Source organism: Capsicum annuum, chromosome 6, assembly GCF_002878395.1.
Source record: "Capsicum annuum cultivar UCD-10X-F1 chromosome 6, UCD10Xv1.1, whole genome shotgun sequence".
Taxonomy (NCBI): Eukaryota; Viridiplantae; Streptophyta; class Magnoliopsida; order Solanales; family Solanaceae; genus Capsicum; species Capsicum annuum.
The window spans coordinates 224194143-224209274 of NC_061116.1; the positions used below are offsets into that span (position 1 = coordinate 224194143).

Here is a 15132-nt window from a genome sequence, read left to right on the forward strand (position 1 = left end):
CTCGCCACCTTCAGAGCTGCATCCTATGTCTTCTCCTTGGCCATTCGTTGCCTGGGGCATGGATGTAATCGGTCCAATAGAACCAAAAGCTTCTAATGGGCATCGATTCATACTGGTCGCTATTGACTATTTCACCAAATGGGTAGAAGCTGCTACTTTCAAATCAGTCACAAAGAAAACCCGCACTTTATGTTGTGCATCCGCCCCTGCACACAGATTCCCACATAACCTAATGCAGAAATTCTTCGTATCGTAAACAAGATGATGACATTCATTAGGTTATTTAGAATTTTTTTTCCTTTGGCTTCTGTATCAAAAAATTCTTCACAGGGAGCCAGAGTTTTCGTTATGGGTTCAAGAATTTATAAACTTTAAATCTTAATGTCACCTTGATTGCATCACAAAATGAAGAGCCGAAACTTAAGTTGAAGAGGCTTGAGAAACTTGCAAAGGCTCAAGATGATGAAGAGCATATGGAGATAGATGAACAAATTAAAGTTCCAACTCTTATAAACTTTTACCCATCGAAGAGTGATATGTGAACCAGTCAACAAATATTGTTGCTATTAATCTATGGGGGACTATATTTCTTTTCTTTTTCTTTTATTTGAGGGGGTGTTTGGGTGGGTTGTTGAAGTTATGAAGTTTAGTTGTGTAATTTAAGAAGGATCAAATTTTCAGTATTGGAATATCAAAGGTTATAAATATTTTTTTCTAGTATTTGAACAAGAGTGTAAGTTATATCTATTATCCGTGTCCTGATTTTTCTATCCCACCACCTGATTAAATTGACCTACAACGTAACATAGACCAATATCCATAACAACTTTGAGATTGTGGCATTCAAATAATAATAATAATAATAATAATAATAATAATAATAATAATAATAATGTATTAAAATGTTGAACTAATAGCATATAAAATTTGTTCATCAATGTATTAACTTATAGCTTTTGAAAATGTCCCTGATATATAGTCACCGATTATATAGATCTTTTATTTTTTTCCTTGGTTCAAAAGACTTTCGTTCATAGTGTTAAAATGGGGTACGAGTGGTACACCAGAGTTCTTGAGCGTCCTTCCTCATCTTCGTCAAAAAAGTGATCCACAAAAAGAGGGGGCTGGGTTCCTTCCACTGAAGCTCCCAAACGCGCTAGCCCATCAGGACCAGCTCCTACGTATGTTTTGTTCCCTGTACACATGTTTGATCACTGGATCATGCAGTTGGAGCATGATCAAGGTGCCTGCAATCATTTATATGAGACAACATTGAGTACTCAGAGTCGTCGCTATTAAGTAAATAGATGACTATCTGCGCATCCACTTCTGCCATGTTCCAGTTGTGTTTCGAATGATACCATCAATGCCAAAGTAATCCTTTTTTCCTTGTTTATTGATCCATCAATAGATAATTGGATTATTTGATATGAAGTGGGAAGCTTTGTGGGAAGCCTGCTATGGTACGCTAACCATAAGAATGTTTTAATCTTTATAGTATAGTTATGGTCGTTGAATATAATTATAGTAAGGGCCAAGGGGCGTCCATCATGACCCAACCCAGTCTAAGTTGGCACAATTCAATCTATATTCTATTACAGTAATTTTTTTTTGGTTCTTACTTGGTGATGATCAGTATTTTTGTACTCTCGTGTAAGAACTTAATTATTAAAAGAAAAAATGTTCAAGATTAATTTTTTTCATATCTATATATTTGAAACCGAAACCTCTATTAATGACGGAAGAATTACATCGTACCACAATCATTGGTGATCTAAACATGCCAGCAATTTATCAAATCATAATGGATTTGTTAAACGAATTGTATAAATGCTCATTTAACATCTTTTATCTCACTTTGAAAAGCTATGTTACTTCTCAAAGTAAAAAGAAATTTAAGCATTTGAAAAGCTACATTGATATTGAAGAATCTTTCTTGATTCAACAAGAGAAAATGAGTAAAGCAACCCGAATCTTGATTAGTATTTATCGTACTCCATAACTGAGACAGATTTAGAGCGGTTTCAATGGCTTAAATACTGAACCCCGGCCAGTATACGTATGATATATCGTATACATCTATTATCACTCTATAAACATTAAATCCTGAATCGTCTATGTTCAGTAAACAAGCTTTCTCACATTGAAGAGCTCCGTCCGTGGCTATGTGGTAGGCTCAGCAACGGATTCCTGTAGATTGGACAAGACGAATGTGACAAAAACCATCCCTCAATGCACTCAACACGAAAACCATCGCTATATCTTCGCAAAGTCCTCAATTTTTCTCCTTGATTAAATTCTCCAAGGCATAAACAATATTATTGGCCAAGCTTTTGAGAAGCTAAAAATGCTTATTTTAAGAAATAAAGGTGTTTGGCCAAGTTTTAAGAAAAGTAAATAAGTGTTTCTGAGAGCTAAAAAAGTTCTTCCAAAATACTTTTGGAATCTTGGCCAAGCACAAATTATTGCTCTAATATTATATAAATGCTTTTCAAATTGATGATTAGCTAAGCACCAACTTATTTTTCTCCAATTTTTTTTTTTTTTCCAGGGATTAAAAACAATACTTTTTAATAAGCAGATTTAGGAAGTTTGGAATCCTGTTTCTTCAGAATATGTGTCCTCCAAAGTCCTAGACTTGGCCCAACAGATTACAGTGCCCATACATCATAGTGTTGAAACCTGAAAGTACCACATAGAAAAGGAGGTGAAGAAAGAGCTGCTACAACCAATATATAATGAGCATCCTCCGCTTCACAAATACTCACGCAGCCACTCAATGCACACATAGTGAACTATTCTTTTATTTCTTACTGAAGAAAGAATTCCCTGTGTGAATTGCAAATAATGGTATACGTCAATTTTTGGAGGGATTCTCTATATTGAGGATCACAACAACTTCCCGTTTAAAATTTCTTGAGGGAGATATTCGGAAAATTCTTAGATAGTTTGTTCGACTAAAATTTTCATTATGTGCTAGCTAATTAACCTATTGCATTAAAAGCACTCCCTTTGTGCTACCAAATTGCTTGAACTTGACTAAACATGAGCAAATCATAATTGGATTCATCCAAGTGCTAAACATCATTCTGAACTCTGGCTAATTAGCTTGCGAATGCCAATGTGCACTATAAACAATATGTATGGGGAACCCAAGTTGTTCATACTGTGAGCAACATCTAACTTTGGATGACGGACCAGTACGTATTAGCTGCTTCTGCCAGCATGCACCCCCAAGGCACAAGCAATAAGGAGGAGGAGGATGAAACAATAGAGGGAAGTACCTAGTTCTCTTCTCAGTCCAATCCTTAGCTTCACCTGAAAAATGAATCGTCAACCTCCTGCATTGCGTCCAAGGCCATATCACAACTCTTCTAAGGAGCCAGTCGAGTATTCATGACCTGAAACAACTTCCATTTGGTAGTCGACTACTCGTGCTTGTGGGATTTGAATAAGGAGAGTAGGTTGAAGCAGAACTTCCTGGTCTATACCTATACTGCGAAGTGCTACTTCTTATTGCCTTAACACAGGTCTTCCTCCCCTGAGGCCAAGTGCATAGAAGTACTAAAAGAAAATAATTTGGATCTCAACTGATGAGAGGTAATTTGAGACCAGGTACTGAAACAGGAAATAATATAACCTTTCCCATGCATTTCTCCAAGCGAGGAGTGAACCGCCCAGCAATGATAGATCGGTCACAATTCATACGTTCAAATATTTCATTTGCAACAGGCGGATGGGCTTGCGCAAATATATCTACAATGTATTCGCCATTTGTTTCACTACTATTTCTAGGATCGGATGGGCTTGCGCAAATATATCTACAACGTATTTGCCATTTGTTATCTACAATGTATTTGCCATTTGTTTAACTACTGTTTCTAGGATCGGATGGGCTTGCGCAAATATATCTACAATGTATTTGCCATTTGTTTCACTACTGTTTCTAGGATCAGATCCTAGAAACAGTAGTGAAACAAATGGCAAATTACGGTCAAGGCCTAGTTTCGCTGCGCGGTGACACTCAGATGCAACATCAATAATGATGAAGCTCATCAAAAACATGAGCGGACGAGTGCATATTTCATTTGAAATGCTTGTTTTGCAGAAGGCATGCGTGTTTCTCCTTTGTTAGAGCATATTTTTCACTATCTTGCACCAAATTCCAATAAATGGTTCTTACTTATTAAAGATATATACTACAAGAAATTTGATTATTAGTGACGAATTATTTTATCACATAAAAATCATATTTCGTTATAAAAAAGTTTATATGACGAAAAATATTTTGTCAATCTTTCGTCTCTAAACGTGGGTCGCTAAAAGCATACAAAGACAATTTAGTGTTTCGTTGCTAAAATTGTTATACTAACTACAAAAAAAAAATTTGTCTCCAAATGTGTAGTATTTATGATGAACTTATTTGTCTTAAAAACCTAAATATTTTGTTGCTTAAAGTATAATATCGTCACTAAAAGTGTGTTCAATGCTGACAAAGCTAATTTGTCACTAATTATAAATTTAATTAGTGACGATGTTGATCGTCTTTAAAGTTATGCATTATTTGTAGTTAAAAGAATAAGATTATGTCACTAAAAGATAATAATTTCGTGGTTGAAATTTTTTTTGGTATAAAATATGTAGTATTAGTGACGAATTAATTTGTAGTTAAACATATAGTCATGCTATAAATATGAAGGTCAATTTGGAGTAAATTGTTTTTGTCACTAAATATTATCAGTTGGTGACAAATAAAAATCTACCTATGATTTAATTTTTGCACCTAAAGAAAATAGTTTTGTGACCAAAATATGATTTTTTTTATAATTTATGTAACTTTTTTAATAGTAGTATTTAAATCTGTATTTAAATTATTTGTCATCAATTGCATGTCTATTTAAATTTCTAAAAGTATGTAACCTATCTAACTGAAAATATCATAAAAATATAAAAGAGCAATGTAATATCAAAAATTCATACAAAAGCGTACACTAATTACATTTATAATTATTAGAAAATAACATTAGAATACAAACTCATTAAGTAAATAAAGTGAAATCACACAAACATAAAAAGTCTAACTGCAATATGAGAACAATGAAAAATTTTAAAAATAAATAAAAGAATGTAGTTTTTTTATTTATCGTTGTTTTGTTGTCTAAAATCTTCACTTGTTGTGTCACTCTTTGCATCTTCATGTACCTGTATAAAAAGAAAACACATATATAATTTTAGCATGTACTTTTTGATATGAAACAAAATATGTGTGTTCAAACTTTAATTCTAAAAGTAACATTAATTAGTGAAACAAAAAATAAAATGAGAAAAGTGTAATTTCTTCTATTCAAAATTATTAACTATTCGATTATCGCATCAATAAAAACTTATCTCCTTAATAAAATGATGTCAAGAATTTCTCCATTGAAATAGACTACGTACAGAAGTTGAAATATTACACATAATTTAACCCCACGATTAGCATAAACTCATTCATGAAGAACCATATCTCATGCAACATGTTGTCATCCTTAACACGACAACTATAAGACCCCATAAAAGCCTAAGCTTAACTCAGTCTGTTAAAGCTTGGAAAGAGGTCCCAGACTTAGAAATTTCAGCTAAGTGTTGATACCTAGAATTTATTTTAGCCTTCATAAGTTGGCAAACTTATTTCACGACCCTTATGACCTTAAAATGTCGATCCTTGGATTGAATCATGATCAGGTGTGTCAATAGGTCACTTCAGGTGAGTTTCAAATTTTTCGGACCTCGTTTGAATCATATTCAAGTGGCCAAAATAGTGGGTCGATGCGCCACATCGCCCATCGCGTCGACGAATAATTTTTCTCCATCTTTCAGTGCAATTCTAGTGAACCAATGCGAACTTGATGCAGCGCGTTGGTCATCGTGTTGATGCCATCGACGCGGCGCGTCGCTCACCGCATCACTGGACACGTTTTCAGTCATTAAAAATCCGCATACAGAGGGGTATTAGGATCATTTTTTCACCCTTAATCAGCCCCCAAAATACGAAATTCAGCCCTAAAAAAGCAAAATACACTCACTTTCTCTCAAATCCTCTCAAGAACAAACCCTAAGCCATCAAGTTCAAGATCCAAGTCTCAAGGAATTCACCACAACTTTCAGAGAATTAACAATCAGGTATGTTAGGTGCTCATCCAAGGGTCTCCTTCCACCCTTGAACTTCAAGAACCTCTTTTAAACTACAAGTTGATTGCTTTCATGAATTTCATATTGAATTTGATTTTTTCATGATTATGATGTTATTTGGGTTTTTAATTCAAGTTTCATATGAATTAATTAATGCATATAATGGTATGTGGATTCATGTCAAAAACCCCATGAATTTGTAAGTTGAGATGGTAATCATAATGCCTACATGTTATTCATTACTATGTGCATAGATTGCGCTCCCCATGTGTTTGATAAAATGTTCATATTAGTTGAATAGTGAAATCATAACGTGTTGGTATGTATGCAAGTTTATACCATGCAAGTGTTTGATAAAATGCCTAAATGGATGAATGGTGACAAAGTGTCTAGTTATCATGCTTTCAAGATTGTGCTATGTTTTACAATTTACGCAATCGAGTCCTGAGGGTATCTAATACCCGACAATCTAGCTGTTTACCTAGATTTACAGTAGTATTTAATCAGTTACAGAACTCAGTGTATTCAGTCGGTTATAAAACTCAGTGTATTCAGTTAGTTAACAGAATTCAGTGAACTAGTTCAGTTCAGTTAGATAGCACGGTCAGTAACAGTTTAGTAAATCCTAGTACAATCTAGAAATTAGTTCAGTGTTCATTCAGTTGGGAGTAAAAATCAGCACCGAGCGAACCCAGGGATGGGGGCATTCCTATCAGTAAAGAGTTTGACCCTTAGTAGCAATCTATGCATTACAGAACTATGTATCCAGTGTAGGTTGAGATGTCTTCCTGCCAGTTTAGGGTTGATATATCTCGTACAAGGTTTTTTGCCAGCGAGGGTTGACGAAAAGGCTTCTTGTCAGAGAGGGTTCTCATAGCCATTGTAAGTATCCCTTGGCAAGGTGCTAACACTGTTCCAACTGGGTCACAGGTTGGACCCCAACTCAGTTTCGAATCGAGGTACATCGGTTAGATGAATACTTCAATAGTTTCAGTTTTAGACTCAGTATAACACCTCAGTTCATTTTTAGAATTAGGATTGTCATATACAGTCACCCAGCTCAGTATAAAACTCAGTTCAGTTTTACAAAATCAGGAATGTCAGAAACACTCACTCAGTTAACAGTAATACAACATTAGTAAACTCAGATATCAGTCATTCAGTTCTCAGAACTCATTATCCAGAGTTAATAAAATCTCAGTTACAGTATACGTAGTTATGTGCATAGCATTGCATAATCGGTATTTACAACAGTTTCAGATAAATATGTACTCTCATTCAGTTATATTCATGCCATTCTAGTGGTTATTATTCATGCATATGAACCCATGCATTCAGCCTTACCTCACTGTAATTGTAACGCCCCGAAATCCTGTCCCAGAGCATCACACTATGCTTAAAGCTACAAGTAGCCCTAAGCTAACCCTTTGAGCCTATTACTACATATAATTATTTTGAGATGAAATAAACAAAACACTAGTACTGTCATATCAAATGAGAGGAATTTAGAAGAAAATACTCGATCCAAACGACCATAATACTGGAAAACTCAACATACTAACAATCTGACAACTAGTCTGACAAAGCCTCTACTACTTCATGAACTAGAGAGACATTGGGATAGGTCCCGAACTGACTCAAACTGAATTGAAAGCAATAATATGTCTACTAACAATACTGAAATGTCTGAAGAAAGGTCCTCGAACCATGAGGATTCACCACTGTGGAGATATAGACAAAGGTAATCGGAAATCACTGATGAGGCTGGGACTAAGCACCTGAACCTACATTATAAGACAATGTAGCACATAGACGTATATGTGGATCAACACTTGGGAATGCACTGAGTATATGAGGGTGTATGGATTTAAATAAACATTATCATTACTCTTTATAAAATCATGCATGCATATATGAATGACTCTCATGGCTTGAATAAATCTGAAATATAATTCTCATAAATCGTGAATAGTGAAGCATGAAATACAAATCTCGTGAGTCATTATACTTAACTTTAAAAATCTCTACTCTCCTCTTATTCTCAATACTTGACGGCTAAAGAAACTTTAAACAATACTTTCAAACTCCTACTTTTATCTCATGGAGAGTAAAACTTCTTTAAAACTCAAGGAATCAGAACTTTTAGGAACTTTCAACACTTAGGAACTCTAGAACTCTTTTAGACTTGGGACACTTAGAACTCGAGATTATATAACTTTGGACACTCAGGAGTTTTTTCTAACCGACATAAACTATGTGAGTTACATGGAGTCCAACGTCTTATCCTTCTAAGGAAGAAACCTCACGTTAGGGAGAGACGTCATACTCTTGCTAGGGAGTATAACCTCAACTCAATGATCACTATCTCAGCCTCGGGCCCATAAATCTCAGTCCTATGGTTGCACGTAGTTCTGGGGTATGATACCTCAGAATCATACCCAACTAGGTGCTAAATACTACTCCCATACCCAGCTCAGAACTCTTAGGAAATCCACCTCAAATAACTCAAAGGGCTACACTGAAGACTAAATGTATTACTATTTGTTTTAATAGAACATCATTATGGATTCCAACTCTATTAGGACCAAAAAGGTCAAATATTACTCAATAATCTCAAAGTACTCAAATCATAGGTACTTATAGCACAGAAGTTAATAAAATTGCAAATTCTTAAGTAGGGCTTAGTGGCCCATAGTTCAGTCTCAAGTTAAGACTCATCAAAATGCATACTAGAGATCATAAGGATTCAAAAATCATACAGAAATTTGGAATGTTCATCAATTTGTCTTAAAATCTCAACATACTCATGTACTTCAATTTCTAGAACATTGGCAAATCTTAAAATCTTATGCATAGTAATATTGGGTATGAACCCACACTTTAAATTCATAGGAGAACTAATAAAGTCATATATCTTTGTAATTTAAAATAATTTTTGGGCACAAGGACGAAAGAATTGTCCTTGTTCAAACCCCACATACCTTAGATTGTGAAACTAGATAAACAAGCTTGCTTGAAACTCTTCTTCTTACTCTTTAAGAGAGGTTTCTTGAAGCCCTGTACTTGGGGAACTCGAATCTCAACTCAATTTGTAGAATTTATGGTGAGTTCTTAATTTTTTGGAGAAGGGTTTTGGATTTGTTCTCGAGGAAGAAACCCAAGCCTTTGGATGTTTTGGGAGATAATGAAGTCATATGCTTTATTTTGCATATATCTACGTGTTAAAAGGGGAAAAGACCAAAAGTTCTTTTAAAAATGACTTAAAAATAATGAACGGGATTTGGGACGGTCAAAGTGACGGTCCGTCGCTAGCTCGACAGCCCGTTGGATCGTTCGTCGCATGTTGGTCAGAAAAAGGCCACACTACCTCAGTTACGACGGTCTTAGCGATGGTCCATCGCTAGTTTAACGGTCCTTCATCTTGGTCGTCGCACTTGGGTAGTTCCGATAGCTCTTAGTAAAACGGCCATAACTTCTCACCCTGATATCGGATTTGGACAAAATTGGTATCATTGTAAAGCTAATTCAATTTCCCACATGATAGAAAGTCATTTTTAGGAAAATTCAATCAAGGTTAAAAAACTAATCACTTGGGAAGTCACTTCTCAATCTTTTAAGGCCGGAATCACAGTTCACTTGACACGCTCTAAGGCTCAGACTAGGAGAGAAATTTTGCGGGGTCTTACAATTCTACCCCTTGGGAACATTCGTCCTCGAATGCCGCTAGTTAGACTAACAACACAGGAAAAGCTGAGTACACATAGCTGAAGCAATTTGCTAAACGAGCTTAAAATCTTTCTAAACTCTTGAATACTTTGGAAATTGCAAGAACTCATGTAAAAATAGATGCATAGCTGAATTTTAGATTAGAAGGGATGAATTAAGGAAGAATAATACCTTCGGCTTGAGTTGAACTCGCGGAGAAGAGGCCGGGTACTTGGCTCGCATGTCTGCTTGTGCCTCCCAAGTAGCGCCCTCCATAGACTGGTTCCGCCACAGAAATTTGACCAAGGGAATTTCTTTGTTCCTCAGTCTACGGATCTGAAAATCTAGGATCTCAACAAGAATCTCATCAAACAAAAGTCTGTTCTGAGTATCAGCACTCTCTGAAGGATCTACTACAACAAAATCACCAATATGCTTTTTAAGCATGGAGACATGAAAAATAGGATGAACGACTGACAATTCTGCGGGCAACTCAACTTCATAGTCTACTTTACCATCATGACTCAAGACTCTATAGTGGCCCACATAATGGGGACTAAGCTTCCCCCTTTTACCAAACCTCTTCACCCCTTTCACAGGTGAAATCTTTAAGTACACCAAATCACCCACCTCAAACTTAAGATCTCTTCTCCTCTCATCGTCATATGACTTTTGACGACTCTGAGATGTTTTCAATATTTCTCTAATCAACTTCACCTTTTTCATAGCCTCGAATACCGCATTAGGTCCAATCACTGCAGCTTCACCCACTTTAAACCAGCCTATGGGTGATCTATATCTTCTACCAAACAAAGCCTCAAATGGTGACATCTAGATGCTATCATGGTAACTATTGTTATAAGCAAACTCTATCAATGGCAAATGCTCATCCCAACTACCTTTGAAGTCAAGAGCACATGCCCTCAACATATCTTCTAGAGTCTGAATGGTCCTCTCAGCCTGACTATCTGTCTGCAGATGAAAAGCAAAACTCAAATGAACTTGGGTACCAAGACCCTGCTGAAACGCTCTCCAAAATTGAGAAGTGAACTGAGTACCCCTATCCGAAATGATAGACAAGAGAACTCCATGCAGCCTGACTAACTCTCGAATATACAACCTAGCATAATCCTCAGCTGTATAATATGTATGCACGGGCAAGAAATGCCCGGACTTAGTCAGCCTGTCTACAACAACCCAAATAGAATCATAATGACAACACGAAAGTGGTAAACCAGTCACAAAATCCATATTCACCTCTTCCCACTTCCAAGTGGGTATACCAAACTCTTGTATCACACCACCAGGTCTTTGGTGTTCTACCTTAACTTGTTGGCACGTTGCACACGTTGTTACAAACTCAGCTATATTCTTCTTCATACCACTCCACCAATAGATTTTCTGTAAATCGCGGTACATCTTGGTAGCGCCGGGATGAATAGAATACCGTACACCATGCGCTTCAGCCATAATCCACTGCCTCAAATCATCAACACACAAAACACACAATCTACCCTGCAATCTCAACACGCCATCTCTCCTTTGGAAGAAAACCTCTACCTTTTGATCCTTAATTGACTCCTTCAGTCTGATCAAACTAGGATCTCTGTCTTGTTTCTCCTTCACTTTTAAAACTAAAGAGAATTCAGAACTACTCTGTACCAAAGTACTTTCCTCAGTGAAATCAAGCAACCTAACACCCAATCTAGCCAGACGGTGCACATCACAAGCTAACTCTTTCTTACCTTCTTCCATATGAGTAACACTACCCATGGACAACCTGCTAAGGGAATCTACCACTACATTGGCCTTGCCCGGGTAATACAACACACTCATATTATAGTCTTTTAACAACTCTAACCACCTCATCTGCCTAAGATTCAACTTTCTCTGGGTAAACACATACTGCAGGATCTTATGATCAGTAAACACATCAACATGGACAACATACAAATAGTGTCTCCATATTTTCAAAGCAAAGACCACAACAGCTAATTCAAGATCATGGGTTGGGTAATTCTTTTCATACCGCTTCAACTGTCTAGAGGCATAGGCTATAACCTTACCTTTTTGTATTAACACACAACCCAAACCAACTCTAGAGGCATAAAAATACACCAAAAAACTATCTGTACCATCAGGAAAAGTCAACACAGGGGCTGAAGTAAGTCGAGTCTTCAACTCCTGAAAACTCTTCTCACAGGAATATGACCACTGGAACTTAACTTTCTTCTGGGTCAATCGGGTCATGGGAGACGCAATAGAAGAGAAACCTTTAACCAAACAACGGTAGTAGCCCGCTAGACCCAAGAAACTTCTAATGTCAGATGAGGAAATAGGTCTAGGCTAATTTCTTACAGCTTCTATCTTTTGGAGATCAACTTTAATGCCTTCGGCTAAAATGATATGACCCAGAAAGACTACTGATCTTAGCCAAAATTCTTACTTATTGAATTTGGCGAACAACTGATGATCTCTAAGAGTTTGCAAGACAATTCTAAAATGATCTGTATGGTCGTTCTCAGAACGGGAGTACACAAGGATATCATTTATGGAAACAATGACAAACATATCAAGATATTGCTTGAACACTTGATTCATGAGTTCCATAAAGGTTGCTAGGGTATTGGTTAGCCCGAAAGACATGACTAGAAACTCAAAGTAACCATAGCAGGTTCGGAAGGCTATCTTTGGGATATCACATTCCCTCACTTTAAGCTGATGATAGCCGGATCTAAGGTCTATCTTGGAGAAATAACTTGTACCTTGCAACTGATCAAACAGGTCATCAATTCTCGGAAGAGGATACTTATTTTTTACTATGACCGTTTTAAGATGACGATAGTCAAAGCATATATGCAATGAACATTTTTCTTTTGCACGAATAGAAAAGGTGTGCCCCAAGGAGAAACACTGGGCCTTATGAACCTTTATCTAAAAGATCTTTGAGTTGCTCTTTCAACTCCTTAAGCTCTGCAGGTACCATACGGTATGGCAGAATAGAAATAGGCAGAGTGTCAGGAAGAAAGTCAATCTCGAATTCTATCTCTCTATCAGGAGGTACCCCTGATAGATCTTCTGAAAAAACATCAGGAAACTCATTAACAATGCTGACTGACTGAATAGTTGGAGCCTCGAACTTAGTGTTTTTTTTACTCTAACTAGGTGATAAATGCAACCTTTAGATATTAGCTTTCTGGACTTGATATAGGAGATAAAATGACTCTTGGAAGCTACCGAACTCCCAGACCACTAAAAAACTGGTTCATCAGGAAATTTAAATTTGACCACACGGGTACGACAGTCTATAGATACATAACAAGAATGAAGCCAATCCATACTTAGAATAAGGTCAAAATCCACCATGTCTAACTCTATCAAATCAACAAATATGACTCTATGAAGAACAGTAACATGACAATGTTTATATACTTGCTTAGCAACAATTGACTCCCCTACTAATGTGGAAACTAGGAAAGGATCAAGAATCCTTTTGAGAGTTATTTTGAAATTCACAGCTACAAGTGGGGTCATATAAGAGAAACTTGACCCAGGGTCCAACAACATATAAACATCAAAGTAAAAGACACGGAGCATACCAGTAACAACATCGGGAGAGTCCTCCTACTCCTGACGGGATGGTAAGGCATAGAATCTGTTCTGGCACTGACTGCCAGCAGTGCTAGATGAAGCGCACTGAGTAGGGGAAGGACGGGGTACAGGAGATGGTGCACTAGTAGTCTGTGCCTGAGGTCGGGCATCTCTGTTCCCCTGCCTAGCAAACGGGCAATCTCTAAGTCTGTGGCCCAGCTTACCACAACCAAAACAACCCCTCTAGTCTGCTAAGCACTCACCGGGATGATCCCTACCACACTTAGCATAAAGAAGATAGCATGGCCTGTTACTTACACTGTTCTGCGACCTAGACATAGAAGACCCGTTCCCTTGCTCATGTCTGCCTCTAGGCACGGGAGCACTAGCTGATGAAGGCGCTGTCATAGACGAACGGCTCTGGAACTATGGGCGGTTCTCTCTATAGGACCTAGCCTAACCATACTCATGCTGCTCAGATCTAGCCCTCTTGTTACCCTTCACTTTATCTCTCTCTCTTATCTTATTTGCCTCTATCTGCTGTGTATGTATCATCAACCTAGACAAATCTATATCCCTATTCAGCATCATAGTCCTATACTCTTTCAGTACCTGTATACACGTAATTTTGTCCCTTCGAAAGATTAATTTTCACCTTTTTACCTTATCCTATTGTGTACCCTCAACCATGTAATTATCCTTCCATAAAATGACAAAAATAACAACCCCTAACAATTTTTATCTTATTTTAATTTATCCTAACAAACTTTATCCTAATCACCTACCCCTAACAACCTACTTCACCCCATACCCTACCCTACCTTACCCCTACCCCATATATACATACCCTCACAGATAATACGCATAAAAAAAGGAGGGGCCACTTGGAATATTCTGGGATTGGCAATTCAATAACAGAAAAAAGAATACACTAGAATAGGTAGGACCCACATTAAAAAGAGAGGGAATTTTGGATTCAAAATTCTCTATCATATCCTCACCATTTCACTAACAAATTCACACATATATAATACGGACCCGGATACCAAAAAATACTGACCAGAAACACACACTTCTCTATTCCCATACTCATGACATACAAACCTCTACCACTATTTTTATGGCCTGATCTGTACAACCATACTTACACCGCCTAACTACCACCAGCAATACATTAACAGCATCAACTGCAAACCACTCCTAGAACTCTTCTACATACATCGGAGATGTGAGATTAGAGAAAGACAGAGAAAGGCGATGGTGAGCTGAAACCAACCAAAGAGCAGAGGAAAATGAAGAGATATCAAGAGAGAGTTAAGAAAGATCAAAAATTGAGGGAGATTGGAGAAAACAGAGAGGCGAGATAGAGATTGAGCGAAAATCTGACTCGCGCTGAATTTTCTATCATTTTTTACTATTGTTTGGTGAACTTTTTGCCGAAACTGGTTTGTTTCAGTTCGTGTTCAATCGAACTAGTCTCCAAATTCTAAAAGAAAAAGAATCAGCAACCACTTTCTCGTCGAATCGACCCGTTGGAATCGTGTCTTATGAAATTTGGTTAGAGTTTGGATTTTATCGCGTTTTCTATTTCGAACTCTCTGGTTGCTCGTATTGATTTGGAAGTTGATGTCTGTTCATCCCAATTGGGTTATTGTGAGTAGTTCG

At 37.1% G+C, this 15132-nt stretch overlaps 1 non-coding gene across 1 annotated transcript; it reads left to right on the top strand.

Annotated features, from left to right (window-relative positions):
• Positions 1 to 2770: 2770 nt before the first annotated feature.
• Positions 2771 to 2891, top strand: LOC124899958. Its single transcript, XR_007057508.1, has one exon. It is a non-coding gene; the product is annotated as a U5 spliceosomal RNA (small nuclear RNA).
• The last annotated feature ends 12241 nt before the right edge of the window (positions 2892 to 15132 follow it).